The sequence below is a fragment of the Protopterus annectens genome, chromosome 13.part0, assembly GCF_019279795.1.
Source record: "Protopterus annectens isolate FY-2018-M chromosome 13.part0, PAN1.0, whole genome shotgun sequence".
NCBI classification, from domain to species: Eukaryota; Metazoa; Chordata; order Ceratodontiformes; family Protopteridae; genus Protopterus; species Protopterus annectens.
In genome coordinates this window covers 89,129,345-89,152,630 of record NC_056747.1, presented here as the reverse complement: position 1 = coordinate 89,152,630, position 23,286 = coordinate 89,129,345, and the positions used below count along the sequence as shown (strand labels likewise).

Genomic DNA, 23,286 nt, shown 5'->3' with positions numbered 1-23,286 from the left:
ACAGAACAGCTGGTCACAGGAAATCAGATCAGCTGTTCGTTTCCTTTGCTAAATTTGCTCTGGGTAAAGCAGTATCTAAAGTCACACTATCTAAGTGGATTGCTAATTGTATTCTGCAGGCATATGACACTTCAGGTAGACCTGTTCCTCAGAGGGTTACGGCTCATTCTACTAGGGCAGTTTCCACGTCAGCCGCCTTTAAGTCCCGTGTATCATTGGATGATATCTGCTGCAGCTACTTGGGCCTCGCCTCATACTTTTATTTCTCATTATAAGGTGGATGTTGTTTCTAGAGGAAGAGCATCCTTTGGCTCAGCGGTGCTCCGAAACATCCTTCCATGACGGCCGCCCAAGATTCAGGTAGCTGGGGACTCTGTCCCACAGGTTGCAGACAAATGAAGTCTTCCTACTTCAGATTTAGAAGTTATGTACTCACCATAACGTTCCATCTGAGTAGGTGACTTCATTCGGATGCAACCACCCCCCCTCCATCCCCCTGACCTTTATAGAGCGAGTATTTATGCTGTTTTTTCGTGTACTGTAGTCAGTATTTTGAGGCAAACTCAATCTGAGGTCAGTCAGGGCTTGGCAAGGGGTTATGGGTAAGAGGGAGGAGCTAGGAGCTCGGAGCCTAAGCTTTTGAATTGCCGGCTCGGATCCGAGGTCGGATCCGATACTCACAGGTTGCATTCGAATGAAGTCACCTACTCAGATGGAACGTTATGGTGAGTACATAACTTCTAATTTCATTCCTACCAAGCCATAGGTATAGCTTGACAGTGCAACAAAATCAAAGAGATGCTATGCCACCTTGATGTAGCCGGATGTGCATTTGCTTTCAGTGTCCACACTTGCACATGGAATATGAGTTTCCGTGATCTGCAAGAAATAGACGTTATCAAGAGAAAGAACCCTCTGCAATTTCTGCTTGTTCATATGCAAGTATGATGCATCATCTGATGCAAATGCATGAAAAATCCCAGACAAGCCTAATTCTTATGAACAGCATCATATTTTAAATGTAGCTGTTCTAAGCTTCAGGAAAATTCTTATGGTAATATAATAAACAGATATATATGTATGCCCCTCTAAACACAGTTGTGTAGAAACAAAATGAGAGAAAAGTTCATCATTATAATGAGATGAGGAAGTGGCACTGCACAGTCACAGCAGCTTTACATGGAAATCCACGATCAATGACTACCCCATTTTGGTGCATATAACGAGGCATACGTCTTCTGTACTTATTCCCAGAAATAGCAGCATTGAAGGTTTCTTATTGTCCCACACTAGTGACAGAACTAGACAGGAACTTTGTGCACCATGTAAATTGCATTATTCTATATTTTTATTATCCCATGAATTTAGTTGCTGCAGCTGGGATCAAGTTTGACAGGCCCTTCTGCACAGAAACTTCAACCAAGCAAATGTGATGACAAACCCAGTGTGATTAAACATCAATATCAGTGCACATATACCACCCAGGCAATAGAAAGCATAAAAAGAAAAGGATGGAGCTCTTCATATTCCAAAACAAAGAACAAAGTATTAATTTTTAAACAAATGAGCTACCAGTAACATGAAGGAACAGGCCAGTCATCAAGTGAACAAACACTGCCCATGGCAACAGCACTGTATGCAAAGATTAGAAGAGATAGCTCAGTTATTCGAATAAGGCACCATTCAGATGTCTAAACAGCTACAAATGCATCAGTTGTGAAGCCAGATGAATAACAATGACCCTGGCTTTCTGTTCAGGAAGGGGAAAGCTGAGTTAACAGGTATCATGCTGAGCAGATGAAGTGATTATGTAGACATTCCGACTCCTCAGTAAATGATAGCTATTGACTGCTGACCAAAGGAAGTTGAAGAAGGAGATGGGATACCTACACATGGGACAGAGACAATGGTTTAGCATATTTACAGGCATCTCACCAGCAATATCAGATGAACTATAACAAATACCACTTAGAAAGTCAAACTTTAATCTGCAGATGCACAATGATATCCACATGGTACTTGTGTATCAAAACAACTGCATTTAAGGAGGGATAGGACATCTGAAAGCAAACCAAAATAGATATACATATGCATTTATGTGAACACTGACCAGAGAGAGATGAGAGGGTCCATATATGTGTTAACAACCATCTTGTTTCACGAGGAAATCTTGCAAGACAACATGATGGAATTACTACAGGTCACATTTGATATCAATACCATGTTCTACCATCTGACTGTCACATACTGTTTCCATTTGGTGCCAACCCTCAATGCACACTGTCTATGTAAGTCACTTAAAAATGCTTCATTGAATATAATGAAAGTAGCACATGTGCTGTTAACTCTGATTCATGCCATACTGTTACATTTCTACATAAGTATACTCAATACTCCTCTCCCTGCACCTGACCATACAGCAGCATCACTCTAGCTTCTGAACACAGTTTAAAACACAACATAATCCCCCAGGAATGCACATTAACTGAAAAACACACCTTCAATAAGTGGAGTACAGACATTCACTGCTGTGTATTCTGGTCTGGAGTTCACCAAGAATGCTTAGGGCAAAATCACAATAACCGTCTCCACCAATTGGCTATCTGGCACCATTGTAAAAAGATGCAGTAAGAGTCAACCTGAAAGCACTGCATACTTTATTACAGACCACAGGTATTTAACATACAAGCCTTTTGTATCCAGTACACCTTTTTTGATCTAACTGGTTTGCCATGCAGCACTTCTCAGCATACCCTACGAATGTTGACTCGGACAGAACACGGTACAAAATAATATCAGACAAGACTGACAACAGCATGGAAGTATAGCCGTTGTTGTGGTTGAAGTTTACTGATAAACAGCAGAAAGATACAGGATTACATGAAAAACAGGTGGTCAATCATTGCATACAGTCTGCTGTACTGTTCCATTCTTGGTAATGGAGAAGTGTCCATTCATAGCCTAGGCATAATGCAGTTGCTGTGATTCTGAGAAAATCAAAAAAACAGATGTCTGCATTCTGCTTCAGTTCTGCACTGCACATTGTGAAACCCTCAGTACACCATGAAAATGTCAAAACTTAGAAATTATAAAAGAAAGTTTGGTCCACTTACCCAAAAAAAACAGGGACAGTTTTTAAAATTGTACTAAATTCAGTTAGAAATAACATTTCAAGTGTACAACATCAAAATGTTTCTTCTCAAGAATAACAGGTACATCATGGTTGCCACCACACTGTGGCTGTAATCATTTATTTATTTTTATTTACATTTGTTAACTGGGTAGTGTCTGACTAGGTTGAAAAACCCATTTTCAGCGAAGACTCTGGGAGAAAAGCTCCACAACAAAAAGAACATTATTAAGGTACAAGCATTAAACTTATAGTTTTTAGTAGTACATTGCTAACAAATATGTAAATAAGCTTAAACAAAAATATAGCAAAATATAATAACAGAATACAATATAAACATGCATGTTTCAAGCATACAGAAATACTATTTTTTGTACAATATGTATGAGGTACATAAGTCGTGTAGCTTTACAAGGTGAGTCACTTCTGAAAGACCAACATTGGTCATGTAGTTTTACAAGTTAGGTCATCTGAAGGAACAAAGATTAAAAGATAAAATAGATAGTGGGACAGCCCTATGTGGGATGAGCACTATTTGGGCTAACGTGTGAAATGAGTGAGGAAGAATATTAGTTGGGAGCAATACAGGGGCATAGCCAATTATCATTTAAATAGTTTTTCAGGGTAGTTTTTAAATGTGGACAGGCTGGGTTTTTTAGTTATCTGTTGAGGAAAGGTGTTCCAATCTTTGGCTATTTTATGGGAGTAGAGTGAGTCTTCATGATAGCTGTGAGATTGGGTTACTTTTAGCATTAGTTTGTTGGATGACCCGAGGAGTCTACAGTTTGTATTTGGCTGGACTAGGTTTGATAGAGCTGGGCAACCGGAAGGGTTGAATATGATTCTATGGGTAAGTGAAAGTCGTTTTAGTACAAATAGGTTGGGAATTCTAGCTAGTTCAGCTATCGGAGAGCAGTGCAGTGGTATGTTCTGTGGGTTTGGTTGGTGACAAACTCAGCTATTCTGTTATAGCAGGAGTTTAGTTTACTTAGGTCGGTTTTTGATAGGCTAGTAAAGACCTCACAGCAGTATAGGAGGGTGGATAGCAAGTGGGATCTTGCAGTGGCCAGTCTAGCTTGTTGTGTAAGGTAAGGTTTAACCCTGTATACAGCGTCTAGTTTAGAGTGGATTTTTGATGGTCAGATAGATGTGTTTATCAAATTTTAGTGAGTCATCTATTGTTACCCCTAGCAGCTTGCTCTGATTGGTGGGTTCAATTTTTGTACTGTTGTTGGACAGTATGGAGTATGGATTTCGCTATACATATAGAACACTGGACACGGGGAAAAAAAAATAAGAAAACAGGTAATGGCCTTTCTAAACAAACAAAAAAAATCTTTGAGAGGTGCACAACAGGAGACAACTTCAAAGTAAAACATTTACGGCATTCTCCTTCAGTTTGGCAGAAGGCAGCAGACCTCAAAATAAACCTAATCCAGACAGCTTTCCTCCTGACAAAAAAATCAAGAGAGCTTGTTTAGCTCCATCCTTAACAAGTATTTTCTTAGAATGGATCTCTCACAATAAATAGTATTATATTATACCAATGACTTGTCTGAAATTTGTCCAAATGTGGCTTCACTAAATATTTAGTTATGTCATGTAACATTTTTATTATATTTCAACCTACATTTTTGGCAAAAAAACCCACAAATTTGGACCACAAATTACATGTAAAAGGCACCTGCATGTTTTATGGCATGTCATTATATGTAGAAATTCCTTGTGCAAGACACATTTACACAAGGAATTCTGATGCCAGGTAAGTGTAGACTGACAGCTCCATTGAGCATCACTGTCCAGGAAGCAGCCCCTTCACTGGAAAAACAAATGTCACGAGAGTGGCAGACGTCTGGTTGTTCCTGTATGGGGACCATAACAGTCAATGGACAGTGCTGAAGGCTGAACTCTGAAACACACCCACGTCTGTGTTCTGGTTGTACCAGGTTGACAATTCCTTGTGTCAGTAACACGCACTGTAATGTGCTCTTAGTGCTTTCAAGCACTGGCATATCTACTCTATAAGCTCTTAGGGATAAAGACATGACTGCACAAGGAACATTTGTTCACAAAACTTCATTGACCCACACTTGTTCCACTGAGGCATGAAAAGGAAAGATACACATTCTACATTGAAGTCTGACCGTAAAATTTTGACCTTCTTCTTGAAATTCCCTAAAGCTTCTTGAACAAACCCTACTGAAATTAAGGAACATATACTTGGTGATATGAGCTTACTATGTCACAAAATATCAAACAATACTACAGCCGCAGGCTAATGAATTCTCCACCAATGTAGAGAAAGAAATTATTGGAGCTAGCAGTCCCTAACATAACTAAGTATCCAATGAAATTCACAAACCGTCATGGCATATGCTGCCATTCGTATGGTATACAACAAAAGAAAGATACTCAAAATATTATTTACTACATCCAAATTACAATTCATCTGGGTTGATAGCCAAAGGACCAATGACATTTCAGAATACTTTCTGGGCCACTAAAAGAGCCCATGAGGTTTGATTTGGTCTATGAAGCTAAAAGTAATTCAAAACTCTTTCTATAGCAATGTTAGAAACTGAAATACAATACAATAGAATATCCAACACAGCACAGAACTTATTACTAATGGTGCCTACTATTCTGGAAAAACTGCCATTGGTTATACCCTTGTGAATATTTTTAGTGACATCTTCATCCATGCGACTGGTATGAAAAGAAGCCCATAATCTGGATCTTTTACTCACCAATTAAGTCTGCTCACTGAAAGTGTTAGCCAAGATAAATAAATTTAATACATGACACACACACTGTACCTAGTTTCTTAATTAATAGTGGTAAACATTCGCTTGCTAAAACACTCCATAAACTGTGCAACATTGGTTCAGTTACTGATTTTATGCCTGCTGAGTGATGCTCACCAGTGGTGATGCCCTTCACTGTGCTCACTGAAAGTGTTAGCCAAGACTGACATACATACATACATTAATAAATCAAACAAACATTTATATAAATAAAACTTACTTTTTGACACTATACCTACTTTTTTAAGTAAAAAGTGCTAAGCATTTGCTTGCAAACACACTCCATAAACTGTTTTAACATTGGTTGACTTACTAGTTTTGTCTCTGATGAGTGGTACACAGCAGTGGTGATGCCCTTCCAAAATGGTGGCCTCACAAATGCAGGAAAATGCAGATTTATCAACTTAGAAACCTCATCTACAAAGCCATAAAACATATTGTATCTGCCTTCATATTCTTTGACATCAAGAATTTGGATAGACTTGAGCACCAGCAGTTTTGGTTTGTGTTATGTAGTTTGTGGGTTTTCAATCTGGTGATTTCTTAAAAAGGATTATGCAAGCTGTAAATCAGTGGTTATGCAGTGCACGTGGTTGATCTGGAACTAGCCACGGACTCTAACAACATTTGTCATGCTTACATCATACAAAATCAAAAGGCACACAAGTGGTAACACAGAAAGAAAATTGGAAAAAAAGACAGAACTCCACAATGTGAACTGAAAGTGCCTCACCAGAAATTATAAGCAAAACTATCGCTGACCCTCAGGGTTGGCATTTTGACCTTTCCATAATTACCCTGCAGAGCTCTAAAGAGCTAAGACTTCTGGTTAACAAAATTTGCAAGCAAATGTTGTTATTGTTAAAATCACCCTATGATGAACAAAGCCTCCCTAGTAAATTCTTGCTGCATTAAAAAGGGATCAAAATAAATGCAAAAAAAAAAACAAAAAAAAAAAAACAGTTTGATCATTTTCAATAGATAAACACTGCCCTCATTATAGTGCCTACACAAAACTCCTGTACCAAAGACAACTGCAGTTAGGGACCTAAGAACTTGGGTTGACATTTGCCTCACTTTTAACCATCAGCTGACAACTGCTGACAATAACTCCTTTTACTAAGGCCAGTTAATATCAAAAAGAATATAATCAAATTGGGCAGTGGTAATCACTCCCTTTCACTCAGCAGTGATCAGACCAGTTATTGAGTATACTCAACACACAATTAGTGGATACTGGCCCGAAGTCTATGACCTAACAGCAAAGGCAGTTAGCTTATACATTTATTCAATGTATTATAGAGTTTTGAGGGGAGAGCTCATTCACACTTTCCACACCATTTTTGGGTGAATTCTGCTGGACCTCCCGATTGTTGACCAGTCCGATTTCTCCAGCAACAGACATATAAAACCCAAATCCAAATGACTTAAGCGCTTTTCGTCAGGTCTAGTGCCTGACTTCTTCAGAGTCTCACTCATTGTAGCAACATTTACATTTATATATTAATTGCATAATTGGAAAATTGGAAGATTACGAAATTAAACAATGAGAACCTGCTTTACATCATTGTCCATTTAAAATTGTTGAAGAGTAAGTAGCCAAACTCAAAATGTGGGTAGTGGTTTTACATATAGACATGAGTAGTGTATATGTTTAAAATATACAAGATGAAATGGGTCCACAAATGCTAATATATTGAAATAAAGTAAAGGCAGTGGATCATGCATAGATATCATATTTAAGAACTGGGAATTGTTTAGAGCGTACCCTGATATTTACGAAAAAATAGGTTCTTGCCCCAAGATTGTATACAAGAAAGGAAGGAATTTAAAAAATATGTTGGAATTCAAGGAAACACGCTACAAGTCGAATGTAGGTATGCATAAGTGTCAGAATTGTAACTTTTGCAAGCATGTTGAGGAGGGTACACAATTCTGCATAAATAACCACACATATAGAATAGATTTTAAATTAAATTGTAACTCTTGTTACGTGGTTTACTTAGCTAGATGTAAACAATGCTCGGCCTTCTATATTGGGAAAACCATTAGAAGAATGAGAGAGCATATATATGAGCATTTATACGAAATTAAAACATCAAAAATGGAAAACGCTCTAGCAAAACACACTGTTATTAATGTGAACCACAATTTTAAATTTATGGCTATTGATCACATCCCAGTTAATCAGAGGGGTGGTCCAAGATCTTTACAGTTAGAGGAAGCTGAATTACGTTGGCAGGTGAGGCTGTATGCGTATTGCTACCCAGGTTTAAATGACACTTGTTCAATCTCCAGTTTGTTGAAACTGAGGAGTTTACAAAGGTAAAGAACACTTGTTGCATTATTATAATTTTGTATAATTATCATTATTTTTGGTTTGTGAAGGTCTACAGTTATGTTTGTTTTATTTTATTTCAATATATTAGCATTTGTGGACCCATTTCATCTTGTATATTTTAAACATATACACTACTCATGTCTATATGTAAAACCACTACCCACATTTTGAGTTTGGCTACTTACTCTTCAACAATTTTAAATGGACAATGATGTAAAGCAGGTTCTCATTGTTTAATTTCATAATCTTCCAATTTTCCAATTATGCAATTAATATATAAATGTAAATGTTGCTACAACGAGTGAGACTCTGAAGAAGTCAGGCACTAGACCTGACGAAAAGCGCTTAAGTCATTTGGATTTGTGTTTTATTTCAGTAAAGTAAAGTTTTTAACATTTATTCGTGTCACTGGTTACGGCTTTCTGAGTTTTTTCTGTTGGAGCTGCTTGCCGTTTTTCTCTGAGACATATAAAACCCGTTTGTGGAACTGGTTTAAAAACTAGAACCTTCTGATCTGCTGGGAAAAATTTGTGAGCATTTTAAGCCATACAACTCACTGTCTTTCCTCATATATAAACTAGATGACTGGATAGGTATAAATAAATTAAATACAGGACTGACTGGTACTGCCTTCCCGGAGGAAGGAGGTCCAGCTTGAGAGATGGAACAGGACTAGTGCAAAAGTTCAGGATGATCACTGAAGTTGGAATATTAATGAAATGATGATCCAGTGTCAGCTACCTTACAACAGGCCATATGCTCCACACATCCGACACATCATAAGCACATACAAAGTCAGGTATGGTGAAAGCATAAGCCTCCTAGTTGACAGGTTTGTTACAGTATGACAGACAAATGTATTTGTAGCCATCCCCCTTTGAGATTGGGTGACTGAAAGCTGAATCTCAGTGAAGTGTCACATTGGTAGAGCAGCACCACCGGAGTGGCAAAAAGAACAATGAAATCAAAGGAATTGAGAGAGGATCTGAAGTTAGTAGTGTCACCTCTGCAGTCAGGTCTTGATATCACAGTTGAGTTAAGAAAGTGAATAGACATACTGTTACTGAGTACTACATTACAATCTGCTACAATTATACATACATACAAATGTTTCAAGCATGGGCATTAATGCCCTTCTAGCCAGCCAATATACTAAAACACTTGTCCCCATAAAAAGGTGTCCAGGCTATTCTTAAAAATATCTAAACTAGTACTTGCTTTAATGTAATTTAGTAGCCTTTTCCACGCATCTGCTGCTCTCTCAGAGAACCAGTTAGTACACTTCTCATTCCTACAAAATCTTCTACATAGGTTGTCTGAAGATTCTCTATTACTTTTTGATAATCCCAAACATTGCCAGAGGTAGTGGTCTCTAAATGTCCTATATACCTAAACTAGATCTTCTCTTACATGTCTATAAGAGACACTGTATAAGGTCAGATATTTTAATTCTTCATAATAACTAAAACTTTCACATCCATGGTTGTCCTTGGTATATTTCTGCTGTACTCTTTCCAGTTTACTCACATTTGTATTCTTATAAGGTTTCCATACTGTTATTCTGTACTCAAGTTTGGGTCTAATGTAACTAACAATCAATTACTTCATCATTTCTGATTTTCTAAACTTTATAAATCTTTTTATACAACCTATAGTTATGTAAGTATCATTAACCAACTGGTTGATATGATTAGAAAAACTCAAAGCTGGATCTACCCATATATCCAGGTCCTTAAATGACTCTACAGTTTCAACCACTGTGTGTTGTATTAATTATTCACCTTTCAGTTTATGTCTCCCAAATATCATAAGCTTAGTTAGCTATTGATGTATTTATCAGCATATTATTTTCCTCTGCCCAAATTGTCAATTTAGTCAAGTTCTTTTGCAGACATGCCTTATCTGTAAAGTACAGTTGTGTACCAACCATAAATGTAGATGTTCGAGTATATTTATTGTTGCAGTCATTACAACTGGGTTATCCTGCTGGCAGGCTACCCGCAGTCGGCCTGAGTTCCAAAGTCTAGGTCCGGTGTCGGTTGCTGTCGCCTCCTCCCTGATGTCAGTGTGCCAGGGGTATAAAAGATGCAGACGACGCCATTTTCTTCAGTTTTTCTTGCCCCAGATGTCAGGTGCGCCTAAAATGGTAGGCTCACTAATGCCAATAAGCATGCATAACCAAAAAACAACTTTTCCTTCATCTACAAGCAAATACACCACATAGGTTGTATAGAATAGAGAAGTACAGATAAGTTCCAGTAAGGAAAAGGGGGATGGCGGGAGGGTAACCTGGACTGCAACAGTGAATACACTCGAACATCTACATTTATGGTAGGTACACAACTGTACTATGTTCATCATGTTTCACTGTTGCAGTCATTACAATTGGGTTGAATCCCAAAGCTATGGTTGGGAGGCTGGTGCTAAATAGGATTAGGAGAGGCTATCAGGCCCTGCAGAACTGCTGTGGCAAAAGCCTGCCCTGGATTTAGAGTAGAGAGGTAAGTGATAGTGCTTTGTAAAAGTATGCACTGAACTCCAAGTTGCAGCCTCTAAGATGTCTTTGGTTGGTACTCCTCTGAGGAAGGCTGCTGAAGTGGCTGCTGCTCTGGTGGAATGTGGCCTAATGCCCTTAGGCACTGATTTGCCATGCTGTGAATAGCAGACACGAATGCAGTGGCCTATCCACTTTGAAATAGTCTGCTTTAAGATAGGCTTTCCTTGTGATCCTGCGGCATATGCTACTAGAAGTTGTTCAGTCTTTCTGAAAGCTTTGGTTCTGTCCAAGTAGAAGCGTAGCTGTCTGTGAATGTCCAAAGAATGCAGAAGTCTCTCACCCTTATTCTGTGGGTTTGGGTAAAAGGTAGGCAAGGGAATTGTTTGGTTAAGGGCCACACTGGTCAGTACCATAGGCATACATGTAGGGTATATCCTCAGAGAAACCCTGTCAGGATGGAAAATGATAAAAAGGTTCTACAGCCATGAGTGCCTGTAACTCTGAGACTTGTCTAGCGGAGGTTATTGCTAGGAGCAGAGCTGTTTTCCAGGATAAGAATTTTATATCAGCTGCAGAGTCTGGCTCAAATGGAGGAAGTGTAAGTTTTTCCAAGGCATAGTTGAGGTCCCATGCAGGTATTGGTGCTCTCCTTGGGGGTCTTAAGTTTTTGGCCCCTCTGAGGTACTGCCTTAGTAATGGATGACAAAAAATAGGTGGTTCTGTATTGTAATGAGCTGAAATGGCAGAGGCATGAATTTTAATTAATGAAAAGGAAAGGCCTTTATCCAGCATCTCAGTTAAGTATTGCAAAATCTGAGGAATATTTAGAACAATCGTGTCAATACCTTGTGCCTGGTTCCAAGCACAGAATCTCTTCCATTTTTCTGCATAAGATTTTCTGGTGCTAGGCCTCCTGGCCTCCAAAATAACATCCATGACTGCTTTAGAAAGAGGTGTGTCTTGAATAGCTACATTATCTGCCATGCTGCCAGGTTTAAGGTCCTGAGTTGGCTGTGCAGTATCTGACTGTCTTGTTGGGTCAATAAGTGAGGAATTTGAGGTAATGTCCAAGCTGGGCATTGAGACAAGCTCTTTAGGATTGGGTATCAGTGCTGGTGGGGCCAGTCTGGGGCAATCAGTATAATTTTTGGCTTCTCTTGTCTGACCTTGAGGAGTACCTTGGGGAGAAGAGGCAGAGGAGGAAAGGCATATACTGTTAGGTTTTTCCAGCTGAAAGATAGAGCATCCACTTTCCATGCTTGCTTGTGATAAGTCCTTGTGCAGAGTCTTTGTAGTTGGCAATTGTGAGGGGAGGCAAATAGGTCTATGTCCGGGCATCCCCAGTTCCTTGTTATCATGCTGAAGACTTGTGGATCCAATTTCCACTCGTGGGGATTCATTAGGTTTCTGCTTAGTTCGTCTGACAGAGTATTTATTCTTCCTGGCAGGAATTGTGCTTGCAGATGTACTTGGTAAGTCAATGCTGTGTCCCACAAGTTCATGGCTAGTCTGCAGAGGGGGTAGGAATGTGTGCCCCCTTGCTTGTTTATGTACCACATGACTGTGGTATTGTCCGTCTTTATCAGTAGTTGTCCTGGATGAAGTAGTTTCTTGAAGGCTGTTAGGGCATTTTGAACTGCTAGCATCTCTTTTTGATTGATATGTAGATGCATTTGACTTGCGGACCATGCATCTGTTGTCAATGTCTGCCTGGCTGTGGGTAAGGTGAATGGCTGTCCTGTGTTGTGGTGACAGGCTTTTGCCCACCATCGAAACTCCTGTTGCAGGCAGGGAATTAGGGTAATTATTGTTTCCAGGCTGTGGCAATGTTGAGTCCAAACACTTTTTAGGTACAATTGAAGTTTCCTTATATGCAGTCTTGCATATGGAATTAGCAGAATGCAGGATGCCATGAAGCCCAAAGCCTGCAGAATTTTTCTTGCAGATAACTGGGTCTTTGTTGCCAACATTTTGAAATAAGTAGTCAGTGTTTGTCTGGCGTGAGATAAGCCATCTGGGCAGTTGTATTTAAGCTTGCACCCAGGAATATTATCTCTTGAAAGGGTACGAGTTTAATTTCTTTTCATTTACTGTGTACCCTAGGCCTGTTAGTAATGTTTTTACAAATGCCAGATGCTGTAGTAAAATGTCTTTGTTTTCTGCTTGAATAAGACAGTCGTCCAAGTAAGGATATATTTGAATTCCTCTTTGTCTGCAAAATGCAATTACTGGTGCCAGACATTTTGTGAAGACCCTGGGCGCAATAGATAAGCCAAAGGGCAGTGCAGAGAATTGGTAATGCATTGAGCCAGCTATAAATCGGAGGTATATTCTGCATGATTGTCTGATTGGGACATGCAGGTATGCCTCTTTTAGGTCTAAAGTCACAAGCCAAGCCTTCTTGCCCAGCATGTGCAGAAGCTGCTGCAGAGTTAACGTTTTGAATTTTGGAATATCCAGGAATGTGTTCAGGATATTCAGGTCCAGTATTGGTCTCCAGGTTTTGTCCTTTCTGGGCACCAAGAATAGCCTTGAGTAAAATCCTAGTCCCTGCTCTTGCTGTGGTACTTGCTGAATGGCTCTCATGTCCATGAGGGATGAAACTTGTTTTTGTGCCTCTGCCCATTGATTGCGTGGCAGGTCTGGCATACTGTTTGGCCTTGGGAGGGTGTGAAAATGGAACCTGTAGCCCTGGGATACGATATTAAAGACCCATTTGTCCTGGGTGATCATGTGCCAATTGTGTGCAAAAAGTGCTAGTTCCCCCCCCAAAGGAGCTGCCAGAAGATAAGTGCTTGGTGCTGGCAGGGGAAAGTTATTGACACTGTTTCCTGTATGGCTGTGATTTTTCTTCTCTGCTTTTGGAGGTAGAAGTACCCCATTGTTTAGGCCTGTATGAGCCTTGGAGCTGTGATCTGCCTCTGGGGCATCTGTATCTGCCTCTTTGTGGTCTGTCTGACACTGGAAAGGACCAATTCTTTGCAGGCCAGTTCCTGCTAAATCTGGGAGGCTGTACCTGTAAGAAATCCTTGACCGTTTGCATAGATTTAGCTTTGTCCTCCATTTTCTTCAACACCTCTTCTGCTTTAACACCAAACAAGGTATCATGTTGTAATGGAGCATCTAATAATTTTGCTTTAACATGATCGGGCAGATTCTGTTCTTTTAACCAAGCATGTCTCCTAATGACAGAACCTGTAACAGCGGCCCTGCAAGAGGCCTCTAGAGAATCAAAACCACATTGCAAAGTATGTTTTCCTACTTGTTCAGCTGCATGCAATAAATCCTGCATGTCTTTGTTTTCTGCATATTCTGAATTTGTCAACATTTTCTGTAAGCAGTGACATTAGATATTGCTGATATTTAAGCATATGAAATTGACAATTTAAAGCTCTTACAGCCAAGGTAGCAGAAGTATAAATCTTTTTCCCCCCATCTGTCCAGGGCCCTTGAATCCCTATCAGAGGGTATAGGGTTTTTTGCAGTGGAAGCCTTGACCCCTTTGGGACCCTGAGATATAGTTTCTGGGTCTGCAGCAGGGTTTTTATAAAGAAATTTATGTGAATCAGGAACCCTGTATTATCTGTCTGGTTTAACAGGAGTTGTTGGCAAAATATCAGGAGACAGTCCGGACTCTGAAAATACATCATCTACAATGTCTAAAACAGGAGGAATAGCAAGGGGCCTGTGCTGAGGTAATAAGAGGAAGTCTCTGAGCCTTTTCTTGGATTCTGAGTAATCTTGGCTCTCCCAGTGGAAATGCTCCCTCATAGTATGCAGGGTTTCCCCAAAAGAATAATCCTCAGGAGGAGAGGCTGAAGGAATAGATTCTTCAGCATCAGAATCCTCATAGGGAGGAAGAGAATATTCCTGTTCAGAAGAGGAATCAGAGGAAATGGAAACCTGATCTGAAGATGCATATTCTATCTCTTGCCTAGACCTCTTATCAGGAGGGGGATGGGAACCCCTGATCAAAGTAATTAGGTCTTCGGCCATTTTAAGCATCTGTTTTTTAGGCATGGAGGCCTGTCCAGGAGACTGCTGTACTTGTTTCTTTGTCTTTAGAGCTGCTTTAGTCTTTGCCTTTGAAGCCGAAGATGGTTTTACATATAACTGTGTAGGCCTGGAAACACCCTCAGAAGCCGATGCCTGCTCAGCGGCTCCGGACCCCTCTGAGGGAATAGTTTCCGAGTGTCCAATACCTTGAGTTTCCAGCAGCCTAGTCAGCTCCACGTGTGAGTCGGAAGCGGCCTGTGGCTCTGAGGTAGCGGGCGTCAGGGGCTGCGAAAGTAACTCACTGAGAACCAGTGACAGGCCTAGCGGAAGCCTCGTCGTCAGTTATGGACCTCGGGTGCCTGTCCTTCTCTTTGTGCTTTTTATAAACTCCAGTAGTTGGTTGCTCCGACGGCATTATATAGTTAAATTTTCTGCCAAAATAATGAAATGCAAAATCGTACCGACGCTTAATAGTGTGTTGGTTAAATCTAGCACAAAACCGACAACTAGCAACATCTTGGTCAGGGCCTAAGCAAGGAATACAGTAAGAATGAAAATCCTTATGAGGTATTTGCTTCCCACAAGAAATACAATTATTAACTTTTTCTGACATCATTCTGGAGCAAGAAAAAAAGTTTCCCCAACGGGGTACTTAGCTTTAATGAAGACTTCAGATCTGAAATTCGAATTTGAAAATCTCAGGAGTCGGCCGACCGGCACTTGCGAACTGCTTTTGCTTCGGGCACCACGCGGCAAGAAAGACTGACGAAAATGGTGTCGGCTGCATCTTTTATACCCCTGTTGCACTGACGTCAGGGAGGAGGCGACAGCAACCGATGCCGGACCTAGACTTTGGAACTCAGGCAGACTGCGGGTAGCCTGCCAGCAGGATAACCCAATTGTAATGACTGCAACAGTGAAACACGATGAACATTGCATGTTATCAGTTTACCCAATTTCAGGTCATCTGCATAGACTATAGGACACCTCAGATGAAAAAGTTAGGTCTGAAAGATGCAATCTAAACACGTAAGGGCCTAGGACAGAGCCCCGTGGGACCCCCTGACTGTAACCAAGAACTTCACCTGTCCAATTTCTGTATGATACTTGCCATGTCTGCTTTGTAAGCCATGCTACTATTCATCTTATCAAGTGTACATCGATACCTAGTTGTTCAAATTTATTGATCAGTGTTTTGTGTATGACCTTGTCAAATGCTGAAGTTAAATCTATATAAGTTACATCACAGCACCATTTTTCATTCATAGCTGTTATTATATTGTTATAGAAAAAGAAGTTATGTACCTACCATAATGTTCCATGTTAGTTGTCTTCATCTCGCCTTCTTTCTTGCTTGTTGGGTTCGGAGCCGATCCTCAGCTCCGACTCGGCCATCTACTATAGCTCGAGAGCTGTTTACTGGCTCGAGGCTACCCCCTTATCCCATGATGCCTAGTGCTAGCTACCCAGATCTCATTTGAAATAGCTAACCCAAGCCATAGCTATAGAATGAAACCCCTCCAAGCAGAAGGTTAAACCTACCTGTCATAAACTCTAAGTCAGTAGAGGAAACAAACCAGAGAACACTCAGCCAGTGAAACCTGAACTCCTCTCAGTCCAATAGGACAGGGGGATGGAGGGGGGGACGCAAGAAAGAAGGCGAGATGAAGACAACTAACATGGAACGTTATGGTAGGTACATAACTTCTTTATGTTAAGTTGTCTATCTCGCCTTCATTTCTTGCTTGTTGGGACAGCGTCCCTAGCACCTACGATCCTGGGTGGCTCATTGGAACACACTCTTCAGAACAGTGGAACCAAAGTTAGCTCTACTCCTGGAGACCATGTCTAACTTGTAATGAGAAATAAAAGTATGAGGATTTGCCCATGTGGCAGCGGCACAGATAGAGTCCATGGGCAACCTAGCCTGGAAGGCTAAAGAGGTGGCCAATGCCCTAGTGGAATGACCTTTCAGTTTGATAGACAACTCTTTGTTTCTTAGTTGATAGATGAAGGTAATAATGTGAGACAACCACCTGGACAGAGTCACTTTGGAAACTGGAAGACCCTGTTTGCCCCTAGCATAGGAAAGGAAAAGTTGGTTCGACTTTCTTATATCCTTCGTTCTATGCAGGTAAAAATGCAATTGTCTATGAACATCAAAAAGGTGTAATTTGTATTCTGCCTTGTTGGTGTGGTTAGGTAAAAATACAGGGAGGTCTATAGATTGGTTTAGGTTATTCTCTGAGCAGACTTTCGGAAGGAAGGAGGGATTAGTTCTCAGAGGAACCATGTCCTTATGAAAAACTAAGTACGGAGGACGAACACTCAGTGCCTGGAGTTCCGAGACACGTCTGGCTGAGGTAATAGCTACCAGAAAGAGAGTTTTCCAAGAAAGAAACTTAAAGGAGCAGGATGCAGCAGATTCAAAAGGGGGCATAATGAAGGAGGTTAGTACCAAATTAAGGTCCCAAGGAGGAGGGGGATCTCTTACTGGGGGCCTAAGGAGAGTAGTCCCTCTGAGAAAGGCTTTACATTTTTACACAATTTATGAGACATAATGTTTAGATTAGAAAACCCAACATGAAAGTTAGAGATGGCCGCTAGTTGAACCCTGATTGTGGCAGAAGCAGACCCAGAATGAAAAAAGCTCTGTTAGGAACTCCAAGATTTTGTGAACTGGGGCTGAAAAGGGATCTATGCCCCTAGCCTCTGCCCAACAAGAGAAACGTTTCCATTTGCTAGCATAAGTCTTCCTAGTAGCAGATTTGTGAGAGGAGACAATAATCTCACGCATGGCTGGGAAAATGCTGGGAAGCCTGGCTAGGGTTGGAATTGGATCAACCAAGCTGTGAGCTGGAGTGTTTGGAGGGATTGATGCAGCTCTCCTGATTGATGAATCAGCAGGTCTAGAATAGGATCCAGAGTCCAGGGCTGCTCGAGGAGGTAACGGTGCAGGAACGTAAACCATATCTGTTGAGGCCAGTAGAGGGCAATGAGGATCATTTTGCAACCCAACGGAATAGCTTCTGTATGAGTTTGGGTATAAGAGGGAACGGAGGGAAGGCATAAAGAAGTCCCTGAGGCCAATCGTGGACTAGAGCATCTCTGGGAGGGTGACTGGGAAGCAGTAAAAGGGAGAAGTAGTTGCTGCATTTGCTGCTGAAGGGGGTGGCAAAAAGATTGCAGCAAGGCTGTCCCCATTTGTGGAAGCTCAGATCCGCAACTACCTGATTCAGAGACCACTCGTGAGGCATGAGAATAGCTCTGCTGAGCCTGTCCGCTATGATGTTAGACTTCCCAGGGATGTGCGTCGCAATTAGAAATCGTTGGGAGGAAATCGCCCACTGCCAGAGTCCGAGTGCTTTTCGACATAGGGGGTAGGACCTGGTTCCACCCTGCTTGTTGATGTACCACACCACTGACATGTTGTCCGTTTGAATTGCAATGGTCCCGGAAGGGAGAGAGTCCTGAAGGACTTTTAATGCTAGGAGCAAGGCTCTCATCTCCAAGACATTTATGTGACTATGGTACTCGTAAGGCTGCCAAGTGCCTTGGACTGTCCTGCCCTGATAATGCCCCCCACCCTATCAGTGAGGCATCCGTGGTCACTGTGGCATCCGGAGGGGGCTGGATGAATGGTCTGCCCTGAGACACAAGTGGGGAGGCCATCCACCAGGAAAGGTGCCTTTTGCATGTTTCTGTAATCATGATCATATGAGACATGGGGAGCTGTTGAAAGGACCACTGTGTGAAAAGAAGCCACTGAAGAATTCTCATGTGAAAATGGGCCAGAGGTATCAGAAAAATTGCCGCTGCCATAGAACCCAAAGTTTGAAGGACCAACCTGACTTGTACCCTTTTGCATTGCATGAGGATATGAACTTGCTGCTGAATTGTGGCCACCGTGTCTGGCGGTAGCCTTGTGGACATGCTTCTTGTATGTAAATCTGCTCCTATGTAGGTAATAGATTGACAGGGCAACAAGGCAGATTTTTCTAAATTTATGGTAATGCCTAGCTGAGCACAAATTGAGATTGTATAGTCCCTGGCTTGAAGGAGTTTATGCCTGGTAGTAGCAGTAAGGAGCCAGTCATCTAGATATGGAAACACCTGGAATCCTCAACGCCTCAGGTGAGCCGTGACTACTGCCATGCATTTGGTGAACACCCTGGGGGCTGTGGTGAGACCAAAGGGCAGAGCTCTGAACTGGTAATGACTGGCCCCCAGCCGGAAGTGAAGATATGTCCTGGAGCACCTGTCCATCTTGATATGGTAGTACACATCCTGAAGATCTATTGAGCACATCCAATTGTCCTGACCCAGAAAGGGTAGAATGGACTGTAGCATGACCATCCAAAACCTTGTCCTTTGAACAGACTTGTTTGGTCTGCTGAGATCCAGTATTGGTCTCCAGTCCCCTGTCTTTTTTGGTACCAAAAAGAACCTTGAGTAAGTTCCGGATCTGTGTTGGTCTGCCGGGACTTCCTGGATGACTCTTTTTTTCTAGCAGTCTTGAAACTTCTATGACTGCTTGGGCCCTCAGATTGGGTGGAACATCTGGAAGGGATTTGTTTGACGGTAAGGGGGGTTGAAAGAAGGGAATTATGTAGCCTCCGGATATGATTGAGTGTACCCATTTGTCTCGCATTAGGTTTTGCCAGGCTTTTGGGTACAGTGAAAGAGTTCCCCCGACTGCCTCCGGAGGTGGGCAGCCGGGCAACCCTTCAGGGATGCTGGAAGTGTTTGTCAGAGAAGGATTCTCTTCTGCTGCCCTGGTTCTGCAGACCCCCTCTGCCATGAGGGCGACGTCTGTTGTTGTTTCCTCCTCTGCCTCTGGAGGAAAAATCACTACGTGTGTCAGGCGGGGCTCCCTGGGATTTCCGAAACCACTCTTCTGACCCTTGGGGTATGGTCTGGAAGGAGTGAAAAAACAGACTCCTACAGCAGAGAGAGTCTTGCCTTCCTGTTCACACCTAGTGAGAGTGTCTTTCACCTGTGATCCAAAAAGAAAGGAACCGTCAAAGGGAGTGTTGGTGAACGACGCTCTAAAGGGTTCCGCAAAATTACACAGCCGCATCCATGAGTGTCTCCTGAGGGCCACGCCTGTACCTGCGGCTCTACTTGCACCATCGGCTGCATATGAAATGAGCCTCATGGAGGTGTTGACTACAGAATTTAGGGTCGCCAGCTGAGAAGCCAGTTTATCTTGAGCCCCTTCGGCTAATGGATCCTGAAGGGTATCTCTGAGCTCTTTCAGGAGATCCCTCTGAAGCCTGGTAAAATGGCATAAGTAATTCAGTGACCTCATGGAAAAGGTCGCTGAAGCAAACATCCGCTTCCCGTATCTATCCATGGTCCTAGACTCTTTCTTAGGAGGATTGACAGAGGAAGAAGTTTCTGCTAACTCCTTTTTAGTGGCTGGTCTATAGGGTCTATATGACTCTGGGTTTGTCCTACTCCCCTTTCCTCAAAGACAGGTTTAATAAGCTCATGTCTCCAATCTTGAGGAATCTCTCCATATTTATAGGACCCTGTAAGTAATAGATATAATGGTACTGTAAGTTCTTGCTGAAGTTGCTGAAGTGTTCTCGGGTCATTACTACTAATTCCGTCTCCTCGCTGTGCTTTGTTTGGATCAGGTTTGTGCAGTTTTTTTTCAATGTAATCTAATGTAATTACAGTAACTGAGGTTACCTGCATGTCACTAGGTTGATTTATCACCCCTTTGTGCAGCCAACCTGTTTTGCATAAGATTTTGTAAATATATCTATAATCTGTGTCTGAGAATAAATTTTAGAATCTACACACAATTTATCAATTTGTATGTCTTTACTCCATCCACATCTTATGTATCTATAAAAAGGTCTCCTATTATGCTCAATATCTTAATATACATTTTCTTCAAAATGTTCTTGATCTTGTCTGACACTATGCTTAATTTGTTTGTCCAGCTTGTTTATTTCAGTTTTCAAAGTTGTAGTTCAACTTCCATTTCTTATATTTTTGTCCGTCACCTTAATCATGTATCTTGTTCTTCTGGAAATATCCTCCTTGATGTTCTATGCCTAGATCCAATGTTAAACATTCTGTTGATTTTTTGCACTCAAAAAATTTTTCTTTCAAAACATTCCACATTCCATTTGTAGTTTTTCCATTGAACACATCACAACAGTTAGTTTTACATAGTGACCATTTTTCTTCCATACAGCGGTAGCATTGTTGCTTCACAGCAAGAGGTTCTCTTGTTCGATTCTTGGCTGGAGTGCCTTCTGTGTGGAGTCTGCATGTCCTCCCCGCGGTCGAGTGGCCTCCAAAAGACATGCGTAAATGGGCGTGCCTTTGCTGAAGGTTGGGCATCGGGCTGGCAACTCGGCACCATAAAAATCTACTGCCAATCATTAGCAGTCCGGAGTTCCGCTGTGGCGACCCCTAACCAGGAAGAGCCGAAAAGACAAACAACAACAGTCTGTAACTAATCTTCTGTGCACTGGTTTAGATTTTAGTTCGGCAGAATTATCTAACAACAAATTTGCCTTTATAACCCCATGATCACTGCACATCAATGGTGGTAAAACTTGAAGTAAGAATAATTTCTTTAGGAACACAATCAATGTCTAGTATGTTCCGTTCTCCCTGGTAGGTTTTTTACAATCTGAAGCAATTGTGGTTCCTAAACATACATTGCGAATAATTTCCTTACTAATGTCGCTGAATCAATATTATTCCAGTCTGTTTCTGATAAATTTAAATCCCCAGCTAATATTATTCTTCCCTCCTGTGTTTCATGTAAGAAATGTATGAATTCTTCTAGGTCACCAGCACTTGCCTTTGGTAGTCTATACACCCTCAAGAATTGTTATATGTTCCAGGGTTGTCTTTATTGTCACAGTCTATAGAATTAATGTCATCACTGAACATGTAATAATCACAGGTCTCATAACTATATTTAATCCCTAACATAACACCTCCACCTGATTATTTGTTAGAATGTCTGTTACAGTAAAAACATTTATACCCTGACAGAACTGGTTCCCACTCACTGTTCTTTAACCATGTTTCACAAACAATGACATCAATCTTGTGGAAACATAGCAAATTTTTCAATAAAATAAACTGCTCCTAGCATTAAAACCCACCAGTGAAGCATCAAATGTTCCATGACCTGTTAAATTTTTGACCTGGAAAAAATCATGCCTAGTGTTTGTTAAATACTGCAAAATATCTACTGCAAAAATTATCTTCCCTGATCTTGACAAATGTTCTCCATCCTGTCTGAACACGTGCCCAAAACTAGGCTTAGAAGCTCTATATATTTCCATTTTTTAAAATGGGACATTTTTTTCCATGTGAGTATTTACCCCAAAAATCTTTTCATTCACAGTGACCTGGCTATCCTTTCTATATGTGATTTGTGAAAAATACTCCGTAACACCAGTACAAGCTAGATTAAGAGGACTGTAAGTTCCCTAGTAACAGTCAGACAGTCCTTGCGGTGTGGTACTGGCTGGCATTCTGCCCTCACCAAGGATGAACCCAGAGTACGAACATAAAAATTAGTGATTTTAATAACTGGCTTATTTTCTGGTATCACTACAGGAAGGATCCATTGTCAGACTGAAGGCTTTGGGATAGTGGCTAAAATTTCATCCACTGCCTTAGAGGCTTTTGTAGAAAAGTCCAAAAAGAAAACACCACCAACTTAGTGAAAAAAGGCTCAATGATTGGAGCATAAACATAAAAACCCTCCCCTCCCTTCAAGCCTTCCTCACTCTGGATCATTTAGACATCTGTGCCATGACCAATACTTTTACAGTAGGATTTAATGGCTGTTGCAAGTGCTAGGGTGTCAGTGGGTCAACAGGTATCACATTAGCCTTTGGTGCTGGAAGAACAAAATGATTTATTCCAATTATAGCTAAATGGATTACTAAGCATTAGGGGGTTCAATCCTTTAGATAAGAGTTGGTGACATATATGAAAACAGTTAAAAGATTAACAGACACTGGAATAACAATTATATTAAAAAGGTTATACAACAAAATACATTTCTTATACAAAAACTGAATAATGACTGTATTATTTTGTGTGTTGTACCAAATCATGGAAATTGATACCTTCCAAAAGGGACATGGGTGCCACCTCAGGAGTGAAACTGTGGTCATCCATCCAGTGATCTAGGTTTCACTTGAAGAAGGTCACGGAGGGGCTCTGTTTCATATGAATTAGAAGCCTGTTCCAGAGGAGTGGTAATCTCTGGGAGATGTATCTATCTGTCCAGCATGACCTGTTCATGACAGAGGCTAGATTAAGATCTGTCAGAAAAACGAGAAGCAACTGTGCAGTGTTTAAGGGAAAATAAGGGAGCATTTGGATAGTATGCATGAATTTACAAAAGCAGTAATTTTCTACTAACAATTCCAGGTTGCAAAAACATTTAGCAAAATGACTTAAAACATAAAACCAGGGATTGTATAATAACATTACACATTTCTAATTTATGAAAATTTTATGAATT

General features: G+C 41.0%; 1 long non-coding RNA gene across 1 annotated transcript; it reads right to left on the bottom strand.

Moving 5' to 3' along the window:
• Positions 1-1,326: 1,326 nt before the first annotated feature.
• Positions 1,327-23,043, bottom strand: LOC122788315. Its single transcript, XR_006362632.1, has 2 exons — positions 22,886-23,043; positions 1,327-1,886 (listed from the first exon to the last, which is right to left on the bottom strand). It is a non-coding gene; the product is annotated as an uncharacterized LOC122788315 (long non-coding RNA).
• Between the last annotated feature and the right edge of the window lie 243 nt (positions 23,044-23,286).